This window comes from Rhinoderma darwinii, chromosome 3, assembly GCF_050947455.1.
Source record: "Rhinoderma darwinii isolate aRhiDar2 chromosome 3, aRhiDar2.hap1, whole genome shotgun sequence".
NCBI lineage: Eukaryota > Metazoa > Chordata > Amphibia > Anura > Rhinodermatidae > Rhinoderma > Rhinoderma darwinii.
In genome coordinates, this window is record NC_134689.1 from 362332792 (window position 1) to 362356961 (window position 24170).

The 24170-nt window shown below is 41.3% G+C and overlaps 28 non-coding genes across 28 annotated transcripts; all 28 read left to right on the plus strand.

Moving 5' to 3' along the window:
- The first annotated feature begins 2863 nt into the window (after positions 1-2863).
- On the plus strand, positions 2864-2936 carry TRNAR-CCU (transfer RNA arginine (anticodon CCU)). Its single transcript has one exon. It is a non-coding gene; the product is annotated as a tRNA-Arg (tRNA).
- Positions 2937-3215: 279 nt separating this feature from the next.
- On the plus strand, positions 3216-3308 carry TRNAI-UAU (transfer RNA isoleucine (anticodon UAU)). Its single transcript is given in 2 exon segments — positions 3216-3253; positions 3273-3308. It is a non-coding gene; the product is annotated as a tRNA-Ile (tRNA).
- Positions 3309-4411: 1103 nt separating this feature from the next.
- On the plus strand, positions 4412-4484 carry TRNAR-CCU (transfer RNA arginine (anticodon CCU)). Its single transcript has one exon. It is a non-coding gene; the product is annotated as a tRNA-Arg (tRNA).
- Positions 4485-4827: 343 nt separating this feature from the next.
- Positions 4828-4920, plus strand: TRNAI-UAU (transfer RNA isoleucine (anticodon UAU)). Its single transcript is given in 2 exon segments — positions 4828-4865; positions 4885-4920. It is a non-coding gene; the product is annotated as a tRNA-Ile (tRNA).
- A 465-nt stretch (positions 4921-5385) lies between these two features.
- On the plus strand, positions 5386-5458 carry TRNAR-CCU (transfer RNA arginine (anticodon CCU)). Its single transcript has one exon. It is a non-coding gene; the product is annotated as a tRNA-Arg (tRNA).
- Positions 5459-5737: 279 nt separating this feature from the next.
- Positions 5738-5830, plus strand: TRNAI-UAU (transfer RNA isoleucine (anticodon UAU)). Its single transcript is given in 2 exon segments — positions 5738-5775; positions 5795-5830. It is a non-coding gene; the product is annotated as a tRNA-Ile (tRNA).
- Positions 5831-6933: 1103 nt separating this feature from the next.
- TRNAR-CCU (transfer RNA arginine (anticodon CCU)) lies at positions 6934-7006 on the plus strand. Its single transcript has one exon. It is a non-coding gene; the product is annotated as a tRNA-Arg (tRNA).
- Positions 7007-7285: 279 nt separating this feature from the next.
- Positions 7286-7378, plus strand: TRNAI-UAU (transfer RNA isoleucine (anticodon UAU)). Its single transcript is given in 2 exon segments — positions 7286-7323; positions 7343-7378. It is a non-coding gene; the product is annotated as a tRNA-Ile (tRNA).
- Positions 7379-8481: 1103 nt separating this feature from the next.
- TRNAR-CCU (transfer RNA arginine (anticodon CCU)) lies at positions 8482-8554 on the plus strand. Its single transcript has one exon. It is a non-coding gene; the product is annotated as a tRNA-Arg (tRNA).
- Positions 8555-8833: 279 nt separating this feature from the next.
- Positions 8834-8926, plus strand: TRNAI-UAU (transfer RNA isoleucine (anticodon UAU)). The gene is given in 2 exon segments: positions 8834-8871; positions 8891-8926. It is a non-coding gene; the product is annotated as a tRNA-Ile (tRNA).
- Positions 8927-10019: 1093 nt separating this feature from the next.
- TRNAR-CCU (transfer RNA arginine (anticodon CCU)) lies at positions 10020-10092 on the plus strand. The gene has a single exon. It is a non-coding gene; the product is annotated as a tRNA-Arg (tRNA).
- A 279-nt stretch (positions 10093-10371) lies between these two features.
- TRNAI-UAU (transfer RNA isoleucine (anticodon UAU)) lies at positions 10372-10464 on the plus strand. Its single transcript is given in 2 exon segments — positions 10372-10409; positions 10429-10464. It is a non-coding gene; the product is annotated as a tRNA-Ile (tRNA).
- Positions 10465-11568: 1104 nt separating this feature from the next.
- On the plus strand, positions 11569-11641 carry TRNAR-CCU (transfer RNA arginine (anticodon CCU)). The gene has a single exon. It is a non-coding gene; the product is annotated as a tRNA-Arg (tRNA).
- Positions 11642-11920: 279 nt separating this feature from the next.
- TRNAI-UAU (transfer RNA isoleucine (anticodon UAU)) lies at positions 11921-12013 on the plus strand. Its single transcript is given in 2 exon segments — positions 11921-11958; positions 11978-12013. It is a non-coding gene; the product is annotated as a tRNA-Ile (tRNA).
- A 498-nt stretch (positions 12014-12511) lies between these two features.
- On the plus strand, positions 12512-12584 carry TRNAR-CCU (transfer RNA arginine (anticodon CCU)). Its single transcript has one exon. It is a non-coding gene; the product is annotated as a tRNA-Arg (tRNA).
- Positions 12585-12863: 279 nt separating this feature from the next.
- On the plus strand, positions 12864-12956 carry TRNAI-UAU (transfer RNA isoleucine (anticodon UAU)). Its single transcript is given in 2 exon segments — positions 12864-12901; positions 12921-12956. It is a non-coding gene; the product is annotated as a tRNA-Ile (tRNA).
- A 1095-nt stretch (positions 12957-14051) lies between these two features.
- On the plus strand, positions 14052-14124 carry TRNAR-CCU (transfer RNA arginine (anticodon CCU)). The gene has a single exon. It is a non-coding gene; the product is annotated as a tRNA-Arg (tRNA).
- Positions 14125-14403: 279 nt separating this feature from the next.
- TRNAI-UAU (transfer RNA isoleucine (anticodon UAU)) lies at positions 14404-14496 on the plus strand. The gene is given in 2 exon segments: positions 14404-14441; positions 14461-14496. It is a non-coding gene; the product is annotated as a tRNA-Ile (tRNA).
- A 1104-nt stretch (positions 14497-15600) lies between these two features.
- Positions 15601-15673, plus strand: TRNAR-CCU (transfer RNA arginine (anticodon CCU)). The gene has a single exon. It is a non-coding gene; the product is annotated as a tRNA-Arg (tRNA).
- A 279-nt stretch (positions 15674-15952) lies between these two features.
- Positions 15953-16045, plus strand: TRNAI-UAU (transfer RNA isoleucine (anticodon UAU)). The gene is given in 2 exon segments: positions 15953-15990; positions 16010-16045. It is a non-coding gene; the product is annotated as a tRNA-Ile (tRNA).
- Positions 16046-17148: 1103 nt separating this feature from the next.
- On the plus strand, positions 17149-17221 carry TRNAR-CCU (transfer RNA arginine (anticodon CCU)). The gene has a single exon. It is a non-coding gene; the product is annotated as a tRNA-Arg (tRNA).
- A 279-nt stretch (positions 17222-17500) lies between these two features.
- Positions 17501-17593, plus strand: TRNAI-UAU (transfer RNA isoleucine (anticodon UAU)). The gene is given in 2 exon segments: positions 17501-17538; positions 17558-17593. It is a non-coding gene; the product is annotated as a tRNA-Ile (tRNA).
- Positions 17594-18697: 1104 nt separating this feature from the next.
- Positions 18698-18770, plus strand: TRNAR-CCU (transfer RNA arginine (anticodon CCU)). Its single transcript has one exon. It is a non-coding gene; the product is annotated as a tRNA-Arg (tRNA).
- A 279-nt stretch (positions 18771-19049) lies between these two features.
- TRNAI-UAU (transfer RNA isoleucine (anticodon UAU)) lies at positions 19050-19142 on the plus strand. The gene is given in 2 exon segments: positions 19050-19087; positions 19107-19142. It is a non-coding gene; the product is annotated as a tRNA-Ile (tRNA).
- Positions 19143-20245: 1103 nt separating this feature from the next.
- Positions 20246-20318, plus strand: TRNAR-CCU (transfer RNA arginine (anticodon CCU)). The gene has a single exon. It is a non-coding gene; the product is annotated as a tRNA-Arg (tRNA).
- A 277-nt stretch (positions 20319-20595) lies between these two features.
- TRNAI-UAU (transfer RNA isoleucine (anticodon UAU)) lies at positions 20596-20688 on the plus strand. Its single transcript is given in 2 exon segments — positions 20596-20633; positions 20653-20688. It is a non-coding gene; the product is annotated as a tRNA-Ile (tRNA).
- A 1454-nt stretch (positions 20689-22142) lies between these two features.
- TRNAI-UAU (transfer RNA isoleucine (anticodon UAU)) lies at positions 22143-22235 on the plus strand. Its single transcript is given in 2 exon segments — positions 22143-22180; positions 22200-22235. It is a non-coding gene; the product is annotated as a tRNA-Ile (tRNA).
- A 1455-nt stretch (positions 22236-23690) lies between these two features.
- TRNAI-UAU (transfer RNA isoleucine (anticodon UAU)) lies at positions 23691-23783 on the plus strand. Its single transcript is given in 2 exon segments — positions 23691-23728; positions 23748-23783. It is a non-coding gene; the product is annotated as a tRNA-Ile (tRNA).
- The last annotated feature ends 387 nt before the right edge of the window (positions 23784-24170 follow it).

Below are 24170 nucleotides of genomic sequence, written 5' to 3' on the forward strand. Positions count from 1 at the left end.
TAGTGTTAGCCTCTGCACCGGCTAACACTAAGCCTCGCATTAGTAATGGATGTTGTCACTCAGACAGCGGCCATTACTAAAGTGGTAATAATAAAATTTGAAAAGAAAAAGACAAAGATATAGATAAAATATTTTATTGAAATAAAGCACCCCCAACACAACCCTCATTAACCATTTTATTGTAGAAAAAAAACCGTCATCGAAGTAGTCCTCGAAACCGACGTAGTCCAAACACCAAACCTGTAAAAAAATAAAATAATGAAATAAAACATGTCGTAGGCTTAGATTCAGTTTAATGTGTGATACTGACTGTTATACCATGTATAGAAGCCTGCCGTGAAGTTGACTTAGATACAGGGCGCCAGCAGACAGTATCATACATGGCCATACATACATACATATATACAAATATACATACATATATACAAACATACATACATACATATATACAAGCATGCACATATATACATGCAAATATACATACATGCAAACATACACACATATATACATGCAAACTATCATACATACATGCATACACACACACACATGAAAACATACATACAAACAAACATGCAAAGATACATAATACATATATACAAGCATGCACAAATATACATGCAAACATAAATACATGCAAACATAATTACATACATGCACATATATATATATAAACATACATGCAAACATACATGCAAAAATAAAAACATGCAAACATACATACATGCACATATATACATACATACATGACAACATACATACAAACATACATGACAACATACATACATGCAAACATACATACATGCAAACATACATACACACATGCAAACATATATACATGCAAATATACATACAAACATGCACATGTATACATACATGCCAACATACATGCAAACATACATGCACATATATACATACATACATGACAACATACATACATGCAAATATACATACATACATACACACATGCACATACATGCCAACATACATGCACATATATACATACATACATACATGACAACATACATACATACATATATATATATACACACATGCAAATATACATACAAACATGCATACATACATGCAAACATACATTCATGCAAACATACATGCAAACATACATACATACAAATATACATACACACATGCACATATATACATACATGACAACATACATACATACATACATGACAACATACATGCAAAAATACATACATGCAAACATACATACATACATACACGCAAATATACATACAAACATGCACATATATACATACATGCCAACATACATGCAAACATACATGCACAGATATACATACATACATACATGCCAACATACATACATGCCAAAAAATAATAATAATACGTTCATACTTACTTTCCTCCTGTCCGGCCTCCAGCGATGACGTTTCATTCATGTCGCCGCTGCAGCCTGTGATTGGCTGCAGAGGCGGTCACGTGGGATGAAGCGTCATCCTGACGTACGTGACCGCCACTACAGCCTGTGATTGGCTGCAGCGGCGAAAGGGATGAAACGTCATCGCTGGAGGCCGGACAGGAGGAAAGTAAGTACGAACGTATAATTTTTATTTTTTTATTACATTTAAATGGTATTTTCCGCGCGCCGAGCATGTACTGTGAAGGTTGCTGAAAGAGTTAGTGCAGCCCATTAACTCTATCAGCACCCTGGACAGTAGCATGCTCGGCGCACGTAAGTGACAGGTTCGGTCAGAACTAGTTCGGTCCGAACCGAACTTTTTTGTGAAATTCGGCGAACTAGCCGAACCGAACTTTTGATAAGTTCGCTCATCTCTACTCATGGCCCATGATCTATAAACATAATTGAAGGGGATACATGGAAGAGGTATACCGTTTATAAGGGTGAGTCCCATCTGTGGTGTTTGCCTTTTCTCTTTCTTAAATAAAAGCCATTGGCATGTTTTAGTTCCAGATTAAAAGTGCTCAACTTGCTTCTTTACTGGATACTTGTCCCAATATATATTAAGAGGTATTTTTAAAGGTTTTGGCCCTCCAATAAGCTTTCCTTCATCTTTATTAGCAGAGTCCTGTAAGTGTGTGATCATAATGAAAAGACAAGGGACCCTCTTTCCCTTGTCTACAAAAAGCAAGCACGTGGTTAAGATTTTGTCAGATCTAGAAAGCAAACGGTAGAACACAAACCATTCTCGATCACTCAGTCACAAGTGAATGTTTGATTGCTTTGGAAAAACAACCACTTATAGAAAAAGTCAAGTCCCAGTTGCCTAATGGATAAGGCACTGGCCTCCTAAGCCAGGGATTGTGGCTTTAACGCCCATCTGTATTGTTTGCCTTTCCTCTGTCTCAAAGTAAAGCCATTGGCATGTTATGGTTCCAGATTATAAGTGCTCTTCTGGCTTCTTCACTGGGTACTTGTCCCAGCTTCTGAGCCGGCTCCATCACTGTTACGTACTGTTATGTGACGATGCGCTAATCCCTTGGCAGCAGCAACATAATTGTATGTGAGATGTCACCAAGGGTTTAAAGTAAAGCCATTAGCATGTTTTAGTTCAAGATTAGAAGTGCTCGACTAGGTTCTTCACTGGATACTTGTCCCAATACATATTAAGAGGTATTCAGTTTTTAAAGGGTTTTGTCACTCCATTAAGATTTCCTTCATCTGCATTAGAAATGTCCTGTTAGTGTGCAATTAGAACGACAATACAAGGGAACCTAGTCTTTTCTTAAAAAATCAAGCATGCGGTTAAGATTTTATCCGATTTGGAAAGCAAACGGTACAACACAAACCTTTCTCGCTCACTCATCACATGTGAATGTTTGCTTGCTTTGGAAAGAAAAAACCATGGCGCAGAGCAAGTTTACAGCCCCAGTGGCCTAATGGATAAGGCACTGGCCTCCTAGGCCAGGGATTGTGGGTTCAAGTCCCATCTGGGGTGTTTACCTTTCATCTTTCTTAAAGTTAAGCTGTTGCTGTTTTAGTTCCTGATTAAAAGTGCTCAACTGGCTTCATCCACTGGACTGATGCTTCTTTATATATTAATCAGAGAGAAGTAAATGACTTATTACTCACAGTATCTTGACTGACCGCTATCTTAAACGCTGTCGTGTTTTTGAAAATTGATGGAAAACAGACACGCTTGAGGAATCACTTCATCCCGCGGTGCAATCGGTCAGCACACGGTGGAAAACGGACACGCGTGCAGACATCTGTAAGAGCTCCAGTGGCGCAATCGGTCAGCGCACGGTACTTATAAAGCAGTAACTGTTGAGCAATGCCGAGGTTGTGAGTTCGAGCCTCACCTGGAGCACTCCTTTCTTGCCTTCTTGTGCTTTATTTAGACCTCCAGTGGAATAGCAAACTTACTCATGGCCCATGATCTATAAACATAATTGAAGGGGATACATGGAAGAGGTATACCGTTTATAAGGGTGAGTCCCATCTGTGGTGTTTGCCTTTTCTCTTTCTTAAATAAAAGCCATTGGCATGTTTTAGTTCCAGATTAAAAGTGCTCAACTTGCTTCTTTACTGGATACTTGTCCCAATATATATTAAGAGGTATTTTTAAAGGTTTTGGCCCTCCAATAAGCTTTCCTTCATCTTTATTAGCAGAGTCCTGTAAGTGTGTGATCATAATGAAAAGACAAGGGACCCTCTTTCCCTTGTCTACAAAAAGCAAGCACGTGGTTAAGATTTTGTCAGATCTAGAAAGCAAACGGTAGAACACAAACCATTCTCGATCACTCAGTCACAAGTGAATGTTTGATTGCTTTGGAAAAACAACCACTTATAGAAAAAGTCAAGTCCCAGTTGCCTAATGGATAAGGCACTGGCCTCCTAAGCCAGGGATTGTGGCTTTAACGCCCATCTGTATTGTTTGCCTTTCCTCTGTCTCAAAGTAAAGCCATTGGCATGTTATGGTTCCAGATTATAAGTGCTCTTCTGGCTTCTTCACTGGGTACTTGTCCCAGCTTCTGAGCCGGCTCCATCACTGTTACGTACTGTTATGTGACGATGCGCTAATCCCTTGGCAGCAGCAACATAATTGTATGTGAGATGTCACCAAGGGTTTAAAGTAAAGCCATTAGCATGTTTTAGTTCAAGATTAAAAGTGCTCGACTAGGTTCTTCACTGGATACTTGTCCCAATACATATTAAGAGGTATTCAGTTTTTAAAGGGTTTTGTCACTCCATTAAGATTTCCTTCATCTGCATTAGAAATGTCCTGTTAGTGTGCAATTAGAACGACAATACAAGGGAACCTAGTCTTTTCTTAAAAAAACAAGCATGCGGTTAAGATTTTATCCGATTTGGAAAGCAAACGGTACAACACAAACCTTTCTCGCTCACTCATCACATGTGAATGTTTGCTTGCTTTGGAAAGAAAAAACCACGGCGCAGAGCAAGTTTACAGCCCCAGTGGCCTAATGGATAAGGCACTGGCCTCCTAAGCCAGGGATTGTGGGTTCAAGTCCCATCTGGGGTGTTTACCTCTCTTCTTTCTTAAAGTTAAGCTGTTGCTGTTTTAGTTCCTGATTAAAAGTGCTCAACTGGCTTCATCCACTGGACTGATGCTTCTTTATATATTAATCAGAGAGAAGTAAATGACTTATTACTCACAGTATCTTGACTGACCGCTATCTTAAACGCTGTCGTGTTTTTGAAAATTGATGGAAAACAGACACGCTTGAGGAATCACTTCATCCCGCGGTGCAATCGGTCAGCACACGGTGGAAAACGGACACGCGTGCAGACATCAGTAAGAGCTCCAGTGGCGCAATCGGTCAGCACACGGTGGAAAACGGACACGCGTGCAGACATCAGTAAGAGCTCCAGTGGCGCAATCGGTCAGCACACGGTACTTATAAAGCAGTAACTGTTGAGCAATGCCGAGGTTGTGAGTTCGAGCCTCACCTGGAGCACTCCTTTCTTGCCTTCTTGTGCTTTATTTAGACCTCCAGTGGAATAGCAAACTTACTCATGGCCCATGATCTATAAACATAATTGAAGGGGATACATGGAAGAGGTATACCGTTTTTAAGGGTGAGTCCCATCTGTGGTGTTTGCCTTTTCTCTTTCTTAAATAAAAGCCATTGGCATGTTTTAGTTCCAGATTAAAAGTGCTCAACTTGCTTCTTTACTGGATACTTGTCCCAATATATATTAAGAGGTATTTTTAAAGGTTTTGGCCCTCCAATAAGCTTTCCTTCATCTTTATTAGCAGAGTCCTGTAAGTGTGTGATCATAATGAAAAGACAAGCATGCGGTTAAGATTTTATCCGATTTGGAAAGCAAACGGTACAACACAAACCTTTCTCGCTCACTCATCACATGTGAATGTTTGCTTGCTTTGGAAAGAAAAAACCACGGCGCAGAGCAAGTTTACAGCCCCAGTGGCCTAATGGATAAGGCACTGGCCTCCTAAGCCAGGGATTGTGGGTTCAAGTCCCATCTGGGGTGTTTACCTTTCTTCTTTCTTAAAGTTAAGCTGTTGCTGTTTTAGTTCCTGATTAAAAGAGCTCAACTGGCTTCATCCACTGGACTGATGCTTCTTTATATATTAATAAGAGAGAAGTAAATGACTTATTACTCACAGTATCTTGACTGACCGCTATCTTAAACGCTGTCGTGTTTTTGAAAATTGATGGAAAACAGACACGCTTGAGGAATCACTTCATCCCGCGGTGCAATCGGTCAGCACACGGTGGAAAACGGACACGCGTGCAGACATCAGTAAGAGCTCCAGTGGCGCAATCGGTCAGCGCACGGTACTTATAAAGCAGTAACTGTTGAGCAATGCAGAGGTTGTGAGTTCGATCCTCACCTGGAGCACTCCTTTCTTGCCTTCTTGTGCTTTATTTAGACCTCCAGTGGAATAGCAAACTTACTCATGGCCCATGATCTATAAACATAATTGAAGGGGATACATGGAAGAGGTATACCGTTTTTAAGGGTGAGTCCCATCTGTGGTGTTTGCCTTTTCTCTTTCTTAAATAAAAGCCATTGGCATGTTTTAGTTCCAGATTAAAAGTGCTCAACTTGCTTCTTTACTGGATACTTGTCCCAATATATATTAAGAGGTATTTTTAAAGGTTTTGGCCCTCTAATAAGCTTTCCTTCATCTTTATTAGCAGAGTCCTGTAAGTGTGTGATCATAATGAAAAGACAAGGGACCCTCTTTCCCTTGTCTACAAAAAGCAAGCACGTGGTTACGATTTTGTCAGATCTAGAAAGCAAACGGTAGAACACAAACCATTCTCGATCACTCAGTCACAAGTGAATGTTTGATTGCTTTGGAAAAACAACCACTTATAGAAAAAGTCAAGTCCCAGTTGCCTAATGGATAAGGCACTGGCCTCCTAAGCCAGGGATTGTGGCTTTAACGCCCATCTGTATTGTTTGCCTTTCCTCTGTCTCAAAGTAAAGCCATTGGCATGTTATGGTTCCAGATTATAAGTGCTCTTCTGGCTTCTTCACTGGGTACTTGTCCCAGCTTCTGAGCCGGCTCCATCACTGTTACGTACTGTTATGTGACGATGCGCTAATCCCTTGGCAGCAGCAACATAATTGTATGTGAGATGTCACCAAGGGTTTAAAGTAAAGCCATTAGCATGTTTTAGTTCAAGATTAAAAGTGCTCGACTAGGTTCTTCACTGGATACTTGTCCCAATACATATTAAGAGGTATTCAGTTTTTAAAGGGTTTTGTCACTCCATTAAGATTTCCTTCATCTGCATTAGAAATGTCCTGTTAGTGTGCAATTAGAACGACAATACAAGGGAACCTAGTCTTTTCTTAAAAAATCAAGCATGCGGTTAAGATTTTATCCTATTTGGAAAGCAAACGGTACAACACAAACCTTTCTCGCTCACTCATCACATGTGAATGTTTGCTTGCTTTGGAAAGAAAAAACCACGGCGCAGAGCAAGTTTACAGCCCCAGTGGCCTAATGGATAAGGCACTGGCCTCCTAGGCCAGGGATTGTGGGTTCAAGTCCCATCTGGGGTGTTTACCTTTCATCTTTCTTAAAGTTAAGCTGTTGCTGTTTTAGTTCCTGATTAAAAGTGCTCAACTGGCTTCATCCACTGGACTGATGCTTCTTTATATATTAATCAGAGAGAAGTAAATGACTTATTACTCACAGTATCTTGACTGACCGCTATCTTAAACGCTGTCTTGTTTTTGAAAATTGATGGAAAACAGACACGCTTGAGGAATCACTTCATCCCGCGGTGCAATCGGTCAGCACACGGTGGAAAACGGACACGCGTGTAGACATCAGTAAGAGCTCCAGTGGCGCAATCGGTCAGCGCACGGTACTTATAAAGCAGTAACTGTTGAGCAATGCCGAGGTTGTGAGTTCGAGCCTCACCTGGAGCACCCCTTTCTTGCCTTCTTGTGCTTTATTTAGACCTCCAGTGGAATAGCAAACTTACTCATGGCCCATGATCTATAAACATAATTGAAGGGGATACATGGAAGAGGTATACCGTTTTTAAGGGTGAGTCCCATCTGTGGTGTTTGCCTTTTCTCTTTCTTAAATAAAAGCCATTGGCATGTTTTAGTTCCAGATTAAAAGTGCTCAACTTGCTTCTTTACTGGATACTTGTCCCAATATATATTAAGAGGTATTTTTAAAGGTTTTGGCCCTCCAATAAGCTTTCCTTCATCTTTATTAGCAGAGTCCTGTAAGTGTGTGATCATAATGAAAAGACAAGGGACCCTCTTTCCCTTGTCTACAAAAAGCAAGCACGTGGTTAAGATTTTGTCAGATCTAGAAAGCAAACGGTAGAACACAAACCATTCTCGATCACTCAGTCACAAGTGAATGTTTGATTGCTTTGGAAAAACAACCACTTATAGAAAAAGTAAAGTCCCAGTTGCCTAATGGATAAGGCACTGGCCTCCTAAGCCAAGGATTGTGGCTTTAACGCCCATCTGTATTGTTTGCCTTTCCTCTGTCTCAAAGTAAAGCCATTGGCATGTTATGGTTCCAGATTATAAGTGCTCTTCTGGCTTCTTCACTGGGTACTTGTCCCAGCTTCTGGGCCGGCTCCATCACTGTTACGTACTGTTATGTGACGATGCGCTAATCCCTTGGCAGCAGCAACATAATTGTATGTGAGATGTCACCAAGGGTTTAAAGTAAAGCCATTAGCATGTTTTAGTTCAAGATTAAAAGTGCTCGACTAGGTTCTTCACTGGATACTTGTCCCAATACATATTAAGAGGTATTCAGTTTTTAAAGGGTTTTGTCACTCCATTAAGATTTCCTTCATCTGCATTAGAAATGTCCTGTTAGTGTGCAATTAGAACGACAATACAAGGGAACCTAGTCTTTTCTTAAAAAAACAAGCATGCGGTTAAGATTTTATCCGATTTGGAAAGCAAACGGTACAACACAAACCTTTCTCGCTCACTCATCACATGTGAATGTTTGCTTGCTTTGGAAAGAAAAAACCACGGCGCAGAGCAAATTTACAGCCCCAGTGGCCTAATGGATAAGGCACTGGCCTCCTAAGCCAGGGATTGTGGGTTCAAGTCCCATCTGGGGTGTTTACCTTTCATCTTTCTTAAAGTTAAGCTGTTGCTGTTTTAGTTCCTGATTAAAAGTGCTCAACTGGCTTCATCCACTGGACTGATGCTTCTTTATATATTAATAAGAGAGAAGTAAATGACTTATTACTCACAGTATCTTGACTGACCGCTATCTTAAACGCTGTCGTGTTTTTGAAAATTGATGGAAAACAGACACGCTTGAGGAATCACTTCATCCCGCGGTGCAATCGGTCAGCACACGGTGGAAAACGGACACGCGTGCAGACATCAGTAAGAGCTCCAGTGGCGCAATCGGTCAGCGCACGGTACTTATAAAGCAGTAACTGTTGAGCAATGCCGAGGTTGTGAGTTCGAGCCTCACCTGGAGCACTCCTTTCTTGCCTTCTTGTGCTTTATTTAGACCTCCAGTGGAATAGCAAACTTACTCATGGCCCATGATCTATAAACATAATTGAAGGGGATACATGGAAGAGGTATACCGTTTTTAAGGGTGAGTCCCATCTGTGGTGTTTGCCTTTTCTCTTTCTTAAATAAAAGCCATTGGCATGTTTTAGTTCCAGATTAAAAGTGCTCAACTTGCTTCTTTACTGGATACTTGTCCCAATATATATTAAGAGGTATTTTTAAAGGTTTTGGCCCTCCAATAAGCTTTCCTTCATCTTTATTAGCAGAGTCCTGTAAGTGTGTGATCATAATGAAAAGACAAGGGACCCTCTTTCCCTTGTCTACAAAAAGCAAGCACGTGGTTAAGATTTTGTCAGATCTAGAAAGCAAACGGTAGAACACAAACCATTCTCGATCACTCAGTCACAAGTGAATGTTTGATTGCTTTGGAAAAACAACCACTTATAGAAAAAGTAAAGTTCCAGTTGCCTAATGGATAAGGCACTGGCCTCCTAAGCCAGGGATTGTGGCTTTAACGCCCATCTGTATTGTTTGCCTTTCCTCTGTCTCAAAGTAAAGCCATTGGCATGTTATGGTTCCAGATTATAAGTGCTCTTCTGGTTTCTTCACTGGGTACTTGTCCCAGCTTCTGGGCCGGCTCCATCACTGTTATGTGACGATGCGCTAATCCCTTGGCAGCAGCAACATAATTGTATGTGAGATGTCACCAAGGGTTTAAAGTAAAGCCATTAGCATGTTTTAGTTCAAGATTAAAAGTGCTCGACTAGGTTCTTCACTGGATACTTGTCCCAATACATATTAAGAGGTATTCAGTTTTTAAAGGGTTTTGTCACTCCATTAGGATTTCCTTCATCTGCATTAGAAATGTCCTGTTAGTGTGCAATTAGAACGACAATACAAGGGAACCTAGTCTTTTCTTAAAAAAACAAGCATGCGGTTAAGATTTTATCCGATTTGGAAAGCAAACGGTACAACACAAACCTTTCTCGCTCACTCATCACATGTGAATGTTTGCTTGCTTTGGAAAGAAAAAACCACGACGCAGAGCAAGTTTACAGCCCCAGTGGCCTAATGGATAAGGCACTGGCCTCCTAAGCCAGGGATTGTGGGTTCAAGTCCCATCTGGGGTGTTTACCTTTCTTCTTTCTTAAAGTTAAGCTGTTGCTGTTTTAGTTCCTGATTAAAAGTGCTCAACTGGCTTCATCCACTGGACTGATGCTTCTTTATATATTAATCAGAGAGAAGTAAATGACTTATTACTCACAGTATCTTGACTGACCGCTATCTTAAACGCTGTCGTGTTTTTGAAAATTGATGGAAAACAGACACGCTTGAGGAATCACTTCATCCCGCAGTGCAATCGGTCAGCACACGGTGGAAAACGGACACGCGTGCAGACATCAGTAAGAGCTCCAGTGGCGCAATCGGTCAGCGCACGGTACTTATAAAGCAGTAACTGTTGAGCAATGACGAGGTTGTGAGTTCGAGCCTCACCTGGAGCACTCCTTTCTTGCCTTCTTGTGCTTTATTTAGACCTCCAGTGGAATAGCAAACTTACTCATGGCCCATGATCTATAAACATAATTGAAGGGGATACATGGAAGAGGTATACCGTTTTTAAGGGTGAGTCCCATCTGTGGTGTTTGCCTTTTCTCTTTCTTAAATAAAAGCCATTGGCATGTTTTAGTTCCAGATTAAAAGTGCTCAACTTGCTTCTTTACTGGATACTTGTCCCAATATATATTAAGAGGTATTTTTAAAGGTTTTGGCCCTCCAATAAGCTTTCCTTCATCTTTATTAGCAGAGTCCTGTAAGTGTGTGATCATAATGAAAAGACAAGGGACCCCCTTTCCCTTGTCTACAAAAAGCAAGCACGTGGTTAAGATTTTGTCAGATCTAGAAAGCAAACGGTAGAACACAAACCATTCTCGATCACTCAGTCACAAGTGAATGTTTGATTGCTTTGGAAAAACAACCACTTATAGAAAAAGTAAAGTCCCAGTTGCCTAATGGATAAGGCACTGGCCTCCTAAGCCAGGGATTGTGGCTTTAACGCCCATCTGTATTGTTTGCCTTTCCTCTGTCTCAAAGTAAAGCCATTGGCATGTTATGGTTCCAGATTATAAGTGCTCTTCTGGCTTCTTCACTGGGTACTTGTCCCAGCTTCTGGGCCGGCTCCATCACTGTTACGTACTGTTATGTGACGATGCGCTAATCCCTTGGCAGCAGCAACATAATTGTATGTGAGATGTCACCAAGGGTTTAAAGTAAAGCCATTAGCATGTTTTAGTTCAAGATTAAAAGTGCTCGACTAGGTTCTTCACTGGATACTTGTCCCAATACATATTAAGAGGTATTCAGTTTTTAAAGGGTTTTGTCACTCCATTAAGATTTCCTTCATCTGCATTAGAAATGTCCTGTTAGTGTGCAATTAGAACGACAATACAAGGGAACCTAGTCTTTTCTTAAAAAAAACAAGCATGCGGTTAAGATTTTATCCGATTTGGAAAGCCAACGGTACAACACAAACCTTTCTCGCTCACTCATCACATGTGAATGTTTGCTTGCTTTGGAAAGAAAAAACCACGGCGCAGAGCAAATTTACAGCCCCAGTGGCCTAATGGATAAGGCACTGGCCTCCTAAGCCAGGGATTGTGGGTTCAAGTCCCATCTGGGGTGTTTTCCTTTCATCTTTCTTAAAGGTAAGCTGTTGCTGTTTTAGTTCCTGATTAAAAGTGCTCAACTGGCTTCATCCACTGGACTGATGCTTCTTTATATATTAATAAGAGAGAAGTAAATGACTTATTACTCACAGTATCTTGACTGACCGCTATCTTAAACGCTGTCGTGTTTTTGAAAATTGATGGAAAACAGACACGCTTGAGGAATCACTTCATCCCGCGGTGCAATCGGTCAGCACACGGTGGAAAACGGACACGCGTGCAGACATCAGTAAGAGCTCCAGTGGCGCAATCGGTCAGCGCACGGTACTTATAAAGCAGTAACTGTTGAGCAATGCCGAGGTTGTGAGTTCGAGCCTCACCTGGAGCAGTCCTTTCTTGCCTTCTTGTGCTTTATTTAGACCTCCAGTGGAATAGCAAACGTACTCATGGCCCATGATCTATAAACATAATTGAAGGGGATACATGGAAGAGGTATACCGTTTTTAAGGGTGAGTCCCATCTGTGGTGTTTGCCTTTTCTATTTCTTAAATAAAAGCCATTGGCATGTTTTAGTTCCAGATTAAAAGTGCTCAACTTGCTTCTTTACTGGATACTTGTCCCAATATATATTAAGAGGTATTTTTAAAGGTTTTGGCCCTCCAATAAGCTTTCCTTCATCTTTATTAGCAGAGTCCTGTAAGTGTGTGATCATAATGAAAAGACAAGGGACCCTCTTTCCCTTGTCTACAAAAAGCAAGCACGTGGTTAAGATTTTGTCAGATCTAGAAAGCAAACGGTAGAACACAAACCATTCTCGATCACTCAGTCACAAGTGAATGTTTGATTGCTTTGGAAAGAAAAAACCACGGCACAGAGCAAGTTTACAGCCCCAGTGGCCTAATGGATAAGGCACTGGCCTCCTAAGCCAGGGATTGTGGGTTCAAGTCCCATCTGGGGTGTTTACCTTTCTTCTTTCTTAAAGTTAAGCTGTTGCTGTTTTAGTTCCTGATTAAAAGTGCTCAACTGGCTTCATCCACTGGACTGATGCTTCTTTATATATTAATAAGAGAGAAGTAAATGACGTATTACTCACAGTATCTTGACTGACCGCTATCTTAAACGCTGTCGAGTTTTTGAAAATTGATGGAAAACAGACACGCTTGAGGAATCACTTCATCCCGCGGTGCAATCGGTCAGCACACGGTGGAAAACGGACACGCGTGCAGACATCAGTAAGAGCTCCAGTGGCGCAATCGGTCAGCGCACGGTACTTATAAAGCAGTAACTGTTGAGCAATGACGAGGTTGTGAGTTCGAGCCTCACCTGGAGCACTCCTTTCTTGTGCTTTATTTAGACCTCCAGTGGAATAGCAAACTTACTCATGGCCCATGATCTATAAACATAATTGAAGGGGATACATGGAAGAGGTATACCGTTTTTAAGGGTGAGTCCCATCTGTGGTGTTTGCCTTTTCTCTTTCTTAAATAAAAGCCATTGGCATGTTTTAGTTCCAGATTAAAAGTGCTCAACTTGCTTCTTTACTGGATACTTGTCCCAATATATATTAAGAGGTATTTTTAAAGGTTTTGGCCCTCCAATAAGCTTTCCTTCATCTTTATTAGCAGAGTCCTGTAAGTGTGTGATCATAATGAAAAGACAAGGGACCCTCTTTCCCTTGTCTACAAAAAGCAAGCACGTGGTTAAGATTTTGTCAGATCTAGAAAGCAAACGGTAGAACACAAACCATTCTCGATCACTCAGTCACAAGTGAATGTTTGATTGCTTTGGAAAAACAACCACTTATAGAAAAAGTCAAGTCCCAGTTGCCTAATGGATAAGGCACTGGCCTCCTAAGCCAGGGATTGTGGCTTTAACGCCCATCTGTATTGTTTGCCTTTCCTCTGTCTCAAAGTAAAGCCATTGGCATGTTATGGTTCCAGATTATAAGTGCTCTTCTGGCTTCTTCACTGGGTACTTGTCCCAGCTTCTGGGCCGGCTCCATCACTGTTACGTACTGTTATGTGACGATGCGCTAATCCCTTGGCAGCAGCAACATAATTGTATGTGAGATGTCACCAAGGGTTTAAAGTAAAGCCATTAGCATGTTTTAGTTCAAGATTAAAAGTGCTCGACTAGGTTCTTCACTGGATACTTGTCCCAATACATATTAAGAGGTATTCAGTTTTTAAAGGGTTTTGTCACTCCATTAAGATTTCCTTCATCTGCATTAGAAATGTCCTGTTAGTGTGCAATTAGAACGACAATACAAGGGAACCTAGTCTTTTCTTAAAAAAACAAGCATGCGGTTAAGATTTTATCCGATTTGGAAAGCAAACGGTACAACACAAACCTTTCTCGCTCACTCATCACATGTGAATGTTTGCTTGCTTTGGAAAGAAAAAACCACGGCGCAGAGAAAGTTTACAGCCCCAGTGGCCTAATGGATAAGGCACTGGCCTCCTAGGCCAGGGATTGTGGGTTCAAGTCCCATCTGGGGTGTTCACCTTTCATCTTTCTTAAAGTTAAGCTGTTGCTGTTTTAGTTCCTGATTAAAAGTGCTCAACTGGCTTCATCCACTGGACTGATGCTTCTTTATATATTAATCAGAGAGAAGTAAATGACTTATTACTCACAGTATCTTGACTGACCGCTATCTTAAACGCTGTCGTGTTTTTGAAAATTGATGGAAAACAGACACGCTTGAGGAATCACTTCATCCCGCGGTGCAATCGGTCAGCACACGGTGGAAAACGGACACGCGTGCAGACATCAGTAAGAGCTCCAGTGGCGCAATCGGTCAGCGCACGGTACTTATAAAGCAGTAACTGTTGAGCAATGCCGAGGTTGTGAGTTCGAGCCTCACCTGGAGCACTCCTTTCTTGCCTTCTTGTGCTTTATTTAGACCTCCAGTGGAATAGCAAACTTACTCATGGCCCATGATCTATAAACATAATTGAAGGGGATACATGGAAGAGGTATACCGTTTTTAAGGGTGAGTCCCATCTGTGGTGTTTGCCTTTTCTCTTTCTTAAATAAAAGCCATTGGCATGTTTTAGTTCCAGATTAAAAGTGCTCAACTTGCTTCTTTACTGGATACTTGTCCCAATATATATTAAGAGGTATTTTTAAAGGTTTTGGCCCTCCAATAAGCTTTCCTTCATCTTTATTAGCAGAGTCCTGTAAGAGTGTGATCATAATGAAAAGACAAGGGACCCTCTTTCCCTTGTCTACAAAAAGCAAGCACGTGGTTAAGATTTTGTCAGATCTAGAAAGCAAACGGTAGAACACAAACCATTCTCGATCACTCAGTCACAAGTGAATGTTTGATTGCTTTGGAAAAACAACCACTTATAGAAAAAGTAAAGTCCCAGTTGCCTAATGGATAAGGCACTGGCCTCCTAAGCCAGGGATTGTGGCTTTAACGCCCATCTGTATTGTTTGCCTTTCCTCTGTCTCAAAGTAAAGCCATTGGCATGTTATGGTTCCAGATTATAAGTGCTCTTCCGGCTTCTTCACTGGGTACTTGTCCCAGCTTCTGAGCCGGCTCCATCACTGTTACGTACTGTTATGTGACGATGCGCTAATCCCTTGGCAGCAGCAACATAATTGTATGTGAGATGTCACCAAGGGTTTAAAGTAAAGCCATTAGCATGTTTTAGTTCAAGATTAAAAGTGCTCGACTAGGTTCTTCACTGGATACTTGTCCCAATACATATTAAGAGGTATTCAGTTTTTAAAGGGTTTTGTCACTCCATTAAGATTTCCTTCATCTGCATTAGAAATGTCCTGTTAGTGTGCAATTAGAACGACAATACAAGGGAACCTAGTCTTTTCTTAAAAAAAACAAGCATGCGGTTAAGATTTTATCCGATTTGGAAAGCCAACGGTACAACACAAACCTTTCTCGCTCACTCATCACATGTGAATGTTTGCTTGCTTTGGAAAGAAAAAACCACGGCGCAGAGCAAATTTACAGCCCCAGTGGCCTAATGGATAAGGCACTGGCCTCCTAAGCCAGGGATTGTGGGTTCAAGTCCCATCTGGGGTGTTTACCTTTCATCTTTCTTAAAGGTAAGCTGTTGCTGTTTTAGTTCCTGATTAAAAGTGCTCAACTGGCTTCATCCACTGGACTGATGCTTCTTTATATATTAATAAGAGAGAAGTAAATGACTTATTACTCACAGTATCTTGACTGACCGCTATCTTAAACGCTGTCGTGTTTTTGAAAATTGATGGAAAACAGACACGCTTGAGGAATCACTTCATCCCGCGGTGCAATCGGTCAGCACACGGTGGAAAACGGACACTCGTGCAGACATCAGTAAGAGCTCCAGTGGCGCAATCGGTCAGCGCACGGTACTTATAAAGCAGTAACTGTTGAGCAATGCCGAGGTTGTGAGTTCGAGCCTCACCTGGAGCACTCCTTTCTTGCCTTCTTGTGCTTTATTTAGACCTCCAGTGGAATAGCAAACTTACTCATGGCCCATGATCTATAAACATAATTGAAGGGGATACATGGAAGAGGTATACCGTTTTTAAGGGTGAGTCCCATCTGTGGTGTTTGCCTTTTCTCTTTCTTAAATAAAAGCCATTGGCATGTTTTAGTTCCAGATTAAAAGTGCTCAACTTGCTTCTTTACTGGATACTTGTCCCAATATATATTAAGAGGTATTTTTAAAGGTTTTGGCCCTCCAATAAGCTTTCCTTCATCTTTATTAGCAGAGTCCTGTAAGTGTGTGATCATAATGAAAAGACGAGGGACCCTCTTTCCCTTGTCTACAAAAAGCAAGCACGTGGTTACGATTTTGTCAGATCTAGAAAGCAAACGGTAGAACACAAACCATTCTCGATCACTCAGTCACAAGTGAATGTTTGATTGCTTTGGAAAAACAACCACTTATAGAAAAAGTCAAGCCCCAGTTGCCTAATGGATAAGGCACTGGCCTCCTAAGCCAGGGATTGTGGCTTTAACGCCCATCTGTATTGTTTGCCTTTCCTCTGTCTCAAAGTAAAGCCATTGGCATGTTATGGTTCCAGATTATAAGTGCTCTTCTGGCTTCTTCACTGGGTACTTGTCCCAGCTTCTGAGCCGGCTCCATCACTGTTACGTACTGTTATGTGACGATGCGCTAATCCCTTGGCAGCAGCAACATAATTGTATGTGAGATGTCACCAAGGGTTTAAAGTAAAGCCATTAGCATGTTTTAGTTCAAGATTAAAAGTGCTCGACTAGGTTCTTCACTGGATACTTGTCCCAATACATATTAAGAGGTATTCAGTTTTTAAAGGGTTTTGTCACTCCATTAAGATTTCCTTCATCTGCATTAGAAATGTCCTGTTAGTGTGCAATTAGAACGACAATACAAGGGAACCTAGTCTTTTCTTAAAAAATCAAGCATGCGGTTAAGATTTTATCCGATTTGGAAAGCAAACGGTACAACACAAACCCTTCTCGCTCACTCATCACATGTGAATGTTTGCTTGCTTTGGAAAGAAAAAACCACGGCACAGAGCAAGTTTACAGCCCCAGTGGCCTAATGGATAAGGCACTGGCCTCCTAGGCCAGGGATTGTGGGTTCAAGTCCCATCTGGGGTGTTTACCTTTCATCTTTCTTAAAGTTAAGCTGTTGCTGTTTTAGTTCCTGATTAAAAGTGCTCAACTGGCTTCATCCACTGGACTGATGCTTCTTTATATATTAATAAGAGAGAAGTAAATGACTTATTACTCACAGTATCTTGACTGACCGCTATCTTAAACGCTGTCGTGTTTTTGAAAATTGATGGAAAACAGACACGCTTGAGGAATCACTTCATCCCGCGGTGCAATCGGTCAGCACACGGTGGAAAACGGACACGCGTGCAGACATCAGTAAGAGCTCCAGTGGCGCAATCGGTCAGCGCACGGTACTTATAAAGCAGTAACTGTTGAGCAATGCCGAGGTTGTGAGTTCGAGCCTCACCTGGAGCACTCCTTTCTTTCCTTCTTGTGCTTTATTTAGACCTCCAGTGGAATAGCAAACTTACTCATGGCCCATGATCTATAAACATAATTGAAGGGGATACATGGAAGAGGTATACCGTTTTTAAGGGTGAGTCCCATCTGTGGTGTTTGCCTTTTCTCTTTCTTAAATAAAAGCCATTGGCATGTTTTAGTTCCAGATTAAAAGTGCTCAACTTGCTTCTTTACTGGATACTTGTCCCAATATATATTAAGAGGTATTTTTAAAGGTTTTGGCCCTCCAATAAGCTTTCCTTCATCTTTATTAGCAGAGTCCTGTAAGAGTGTGATCATAATGAAAAGACAAGGGACCCTCTTTCCCTTGTCTACAAAAAGCAAGCACGTGGTTAAGATTTTGTCAGATCTAGAAAGCAAACGGTAGAACACAAACCATTCTCGATCACTCAGTCACAAGTGAATGTTTGATTGCTTTGGAAAAACAACCACTTATAGAAAAAGTAAAGTCCCAGTTGCCTAATGGATAAGGCACTGGCCTCCTAAGCCAGGGATTGTGGCTTTAACGCCCATCTGTATTGTTTGCCTTTCCTCTGTCTCAAAGTAAAGCCATTGGCATGTTATGGTTCCAGATTATAAGTGCTCTTCCGGCTTCTTCACTGGGTACTTGTCCCAGCTTCTGAGCCGGCTCCATCACTGTTACGTACTGTTATGTGACGATGCGCTAATCCCTTGGCAGCAGCAACATAATTGTATGTGAGATGTCACCAAGGGTTTAAAGTAAAGCCATTAGCATGTTTTAGTTCAAGATTAAAAGTGCTCGACTAGGTTCTTCACTGGATACTTGTCCCAATACATATTAAGAGGTATTCAGTTTTTAAAGGGTTTTGTCACTCCATTAAGATTTCCTTCATCTGCATTAGAAATGTCCTGTTAGTGTGCAATTAGAACGACAATACAAGGGAACCTAGTCTTTTCTTAAAAAAAACAAGCATGCGGTTAAGATTTTATCCGATTTGGAAAGCAAACGGTACAACACAAACCTTTCTCGCTCACTCATCACATGTGAATGTTTGCTTGCTTTGGAAAGAGAAAACCACGGCACAGAGCAAGTTTACAGCCCCAGTGGCCTAATGGATAAGGCACTGGCCTCCTAAGCCAGGGATTGTGGGTTCAAGTCCCATCTGGGGTGTTTACCTTTCTTCTTTCTTAAAGTTAAGCTGTTGCTGTTTTAGTACCTGATTAAAAGTGCTCAACTGGCTTCATCCACTGGACTGATGCTTCTTTATATATTAATAAGAGAGAAGTAAATGACTTATTACTCACAGTATCTTGACTGACCGCTATCTTAAACGCTGTCGTGTTTTTGAAAATTGATGGAAAACAGACACGCTTGAGGAATCACTTCATCCCGCGGTGCAATCGGTCAGCACACGGTGGAAAACGGACACGCGTGCAGACATCAGTAAGAGCTCCAGTGGCGCAATCGGTCAGCGCACGGTACTTATAAAGCAGTAACTGTTGAGCAATGCCGAGGTTGTGAGTTCGAGCCTCACCTGGAGCAGTCCTTTCTTGCCTTCTTGTGCTTTATTTAGACCTCCAGTGGAATAGCAAACGTACTCATGGCCCATGATCTATAAACATAATTGAAGGGGATACATGGAAGAGGTATACCGTTTTTAAGGGTGAGTCCCATCTGTGGTGTTTGCCTTTTCTATTTCTTAAATAAAAGCCATTGGCATGTTTTAGTTCCAGATTAAAAGTGCTCAACTTGCTTCTTTACTGGATACTTGTCCCAATATATATTAAGAGGTATTTTTAAAGGTTTTGGCCCTCCAATAAGCTTTCCTTCATCTTTATTAGCAGAGTCCTGTAAGTGTGTGATCATAATGAAAAGACAAGGGACCCTCTTTCCCTTGTCTACAAAAAGCAAGCACGTGGTTAAGATTTTGTCAGATCTAGAAAGCAAACGGTAGAACACAAACCATTCTCGATCACTCAGTCACAAGTGAATGTTTGATTGCTTTGGAAAAACAACCACTTATAGAAAAAGTCAAGTCCCAGTTGCCTAATGGATAAGGCACTGGCCTCCTAAGCCAGGGATTGTGGCTTTAACACCCATCTGTGGTATTTGCCTTTCCTCTGTCTCAAAGTAAAGCCATTGGCATGTTATGGTTCCAGATTATAAGTGCTCTTCTGGCTTCTTCACTGGGTACTTGTCCCAGCTTCTGAGCCGGCTCCATCACTGTTATGTACTGTTATGTGACGATGCGCTAATCCCTTGGCAGCAGCAACATACTTGTATGTGAGATGTCACCAAGGGTTTAAAGTAAAGCCATTAGCATGTTTTAGTTCAAGATTAAAAGTACTCGACTAGGTTCTTCACTGGATACTTGTCCCAATACATATTAAGAGGTATTCAGTTTTTAAAGGGTTTTGTCACTCCATTAAGATTTCCTTCATCTGCATTAGAAATGTCCTGTTAGTGTGCAATTAGAACGACAATACAAGGGAACCTAGTCTTTTCTTAAAAAAACAAGCATGCGGTTAAGATTTTATCCGATTTGGAAAGCCAACGGTACAACACAAACCTTTCTCGCTCACTCATCACATGTGAATGTTTGCTTGCTTTGGAAAGAAAAAACCACGGCGCAGAGCAAATTTACAGCCCCAGTGGCCTAATGGATAAGGCACTAGCCTCCTAAGCCAGGGATTGTGGGTTCAAGTCCCATCTGGGGTGTTTACCTTTCATCTTTCTTAAAGTTAAGCTGTTTCTGTTTTAGTTCCTGATTAAAAGTGCTCAACTGGCTTCATCCACTGGACTGATGCTTCTTTATATATTAATAAGAGAGAAGTAAATGACTTATTACTCACAGTATCTTGACTGACCGCTATCTTAAACGCTGTCGTTTTTGAAAATTGATGGAAAACAGACACGCTTGAGGAATCACTTCATCCTGCGGTGTAATCGGTCAGCACACGGTGGAAAACGGACACGCGTGCAGACATCAGTAAGAGCTCCAGTGGCGCAATCGGTCAGCGCACGGTACTTATAAAGCAGTAACTGTTGAGCAATGCCGAGGTTGTGAGTTCGAGCCTCACCTGGAGCACTCCTTTCTTGCCTTCTTGTGCTTTATTTAGACCTCCAGTGGAATAGCAAAACTTACTCATGGCCCATGATCTATAAACATAATTGAAGGGGATACATGGAAGAGGTATACCGTTTTTAAGGGTGAGTCCCATCTGTGGTGTTTGCCTTTTCTATTTCTTAAATAAAAGCCATTGGCATGTTTTAGTTCCAGATTAAAAGTGCTCAACTTGCTTCTTTACTGGATACTTGTCCCAATATATATTAAGAGGTATTTTTAAAGGTTTTGGCCCTCCAATAAGCTTTCCTTCATCTTTATTAGCAGAGTCCTGTAAGAGTGTGATCATAATGAAAAGACAAGGGACCCTCTTTCCCTTGTCTACAAAAAGCAAGCACGTGGTTAAGATTTTGTCAGATCTAGAAAGCAAACGGTAGAACACAAACCATTCTCGATCACTCAGTCACAAGTGAATGTTTGATTGCTTTGGAAAAACAACCACTTATAGAAAAAGTCAAGTCCCAGTTGCCTAATGGATAAGGCACTGGCCTCCTAAGCCAGGGATTGTGGCTTTAACACCCATCTGTGGTATTTGCCTGTCCTCTGTCTCAAAGTAAAGCCATTGGCATGTTATGGTTCCAGATTATAAGTGCTCTTCTGGCTTCTTCACTGGGTACTTGTCCCAGCTTCTGAGCCGGCTCCATCACTGTTATGTACTGTTATGTGACGATGCGCTAATCCCTTGGCAGCAGCAACATACTTGTATGTGAGATGTCACCAAGGGTTTAAAGTAAAGCCATTAGCATGTTTTAGTTCAATATTAAAAGTGCTCGACTAGGTTCTTCACTGGATACTTGTCCCAATACATATTAAGAGGTATTCAGTTTTTAAAGGGTTTTGTCACTCCATTAAGATTTCCTTCATCTGCATTAGAAATGTCCTGTTAGTGTGCAATTAGAACGACAATACAAGGGAACCTAGTCTTTTCTTAAAAAAACAAGCATGCGGTTAAGATTTTATCCGATTTGGAAAGCAAACGGTACAACACAAACCTTTCTCGCTCACTCGTCACATGTGAATGTTTGCTTGCTTTGGAAAGAAACAACCACGGCGCAGGGCAAATTTACAACCCCAGTGCCCTAATGGATAAGGCACTGGCCTCCCAAGCCAGGGATTGTGGGTTCGAGTCCCATCTGGGATGTTTATCTTTCATCTTTCTTAAAGTTAAGCTGTTGCTGTTTTAGTTCCTGATTAAAAGTGCTCAACCGGCTTCATCCACTGGACTGATGCTTCTTTATATATTAATAAGAGAGAAGTAAATGACTTATTACTCACAGTATCTTGACTGACCGCTATCTTAAACGCTGTCGTTTTTGAAAATTGATGGAAAACAGACACGCCTGAGGAATCACTTCATCCCGCGGTGTAATCGGTCAGCACACGGTGGAAAACGGACACGCGTGCAGACATCAGTAAGAGCTCCAGTGGCGCAATCGGTCAGCGCACGGTACTTATAAAACAGTAACTGTTGAGTAATGACGAGGTTGTGAGTTCGAGCCTCACCTGGAGCACTCCTTTCTTGCCTTCTTGTGCTTTATTTAGACCTCCAGTGGAATAGCAAACTTACTCATGGCCCATGATCTATAAACATAATTGAAGGGGATACATGGAAGAGGTATACCGTTTTTAAGGGTGAGTCCCATCTGTGGTGTTTGCCTTTTCTCTTTCTTAAATAAAAGCCATTGGCATGTTTTAGTTCCAGATTAAAAGTGCTCAACTTGCTTCTTTACTGGATACTTGTCCCAATATATATTAAGAGGTATTTTTAAAGGTTTTGGCCCTCCAATAAGCTTTCCTTCATCTTTATTAGCAGAGTCCTGTAAGTGTGTGATCATAATGAAAAGACAAGGGACCCTCTTTCCCTTGTCTACAAAAAGCAAGCACGTGGTTAAGATTTTGTCAGATCTAGAAAGCAAACGGTAGAACACAAACCATTCTCGATCACTCAGTCACAAGTGAATGTTTGATTGCTTTGGAAAAACAACCACTTATAGAAAAAGTCAAGTCCCAGTTGCCTAATGGATAAGGCAGTGGCCTCCTAAGCCAGGGATTGTGGCTTTAACGCCCATCTGTATTGTTTGCCTTTCCTCTGTCTCAAAGTAAAGCCATTGGCATGTTATGGTTCCAGATTATAAGTGCTCTTCTGGCTTCTTCACTGGGTACTTGTCCCAGCTTCTGAGCCAGCTCCATCACTGTTACGTACTGTTATGTGACGATGCGCTAATCCCTTGGCAGCAGCAACATAATTGTATGTGAGATGTCACCAAGGGTTTAAAGTAAAGCCATTAGCATGTTTTAGTTCAAGATTAAAAGTGCTCGACTAGGTTCTTCACTGGATACTTGTCCCAATACATATTAAGAGGTATTCAGTTTTTAAAGGGTTTTGTCACTCCATTAAGATTTCCTTCATCTGCATTAGAAATGTCCTGTTAGTGTGCAATTAGAACGACAATACAAGGGAACCTAGTCTTTTCTTAAAAAAACAAGCATGCGGTTAAGATTTTATCCGATTTGGAAAGCAAACGGTACAACACAAACCTTTCTCGCTCACTCATCACATGTGAATGTTTGCTTGCTTTGGAAAGAAAAAACCACGGCGCAGAGCAAGTTTACAGCCCCAGTGGCCTAATGGATAAGGCACTGGCCTCCTAGGCCAGGTATTGTGGGTTCAAGTCCCATCTGGGGTGTTTACCTTTCATCTTTCTTAAAGTTAAGCTGTTGCTGTTTTAGTTCCTGATTAAAAGTGCTCAACTGGCTTCATCCACTGGACTGATGCTTCTTTATATATTAATAAGAGAGAAGTAAATGACTTATTACTCACAGTATCTTGACTGACCGCTATCTTAAACGCTGTCGTGTTTTTGAAAATTGATGGAAAACAGACACGCTTGAGGAATCACTTCATCCCGCGGTGCAATCGGTCAGCACACGGTGGAAAACGGACACGCGTGCAGACTTCAGTAAGAGCTCCAGTGGCGCAATCGGTCAGCGCACGGTACTTATAAAGCAGTAACTGTTGAGCAATGCCGAGGTTGTGAGTTCGAGCCTCACCTGGAGCACTCCTTTCTTGCCTTCTTGTGCTTTATTTAGACCTCCAGTGGAATAGCAAACTTACTCATGGCCCATGATCTATAAACATAATTGAAGGGGATACATGGAAGAGGTATACCGTTTTTAAGGGTGAGTCCCATCTGTGGTGTTTGCCTTTTCTCTTTCTTAAATAAAAGCCATTGGCATGTTTTAGTTCCAGATTAAAAGTGCTCAACTTGCTTCTTTACTGGATACTTGTCCCAATATATATTAAGAGGTATTTTTAAAGGTTTTGGCCCTCCAATAAGCTTTCCTTCATCTTTATTAGCAGAGTCCTGTAAGTGTGTGATCATAATGAAAAGACAAGGGAACCTCTTTCCCTTGTCTACAAAAAGCAAGCACGTGGTTAAGATTTT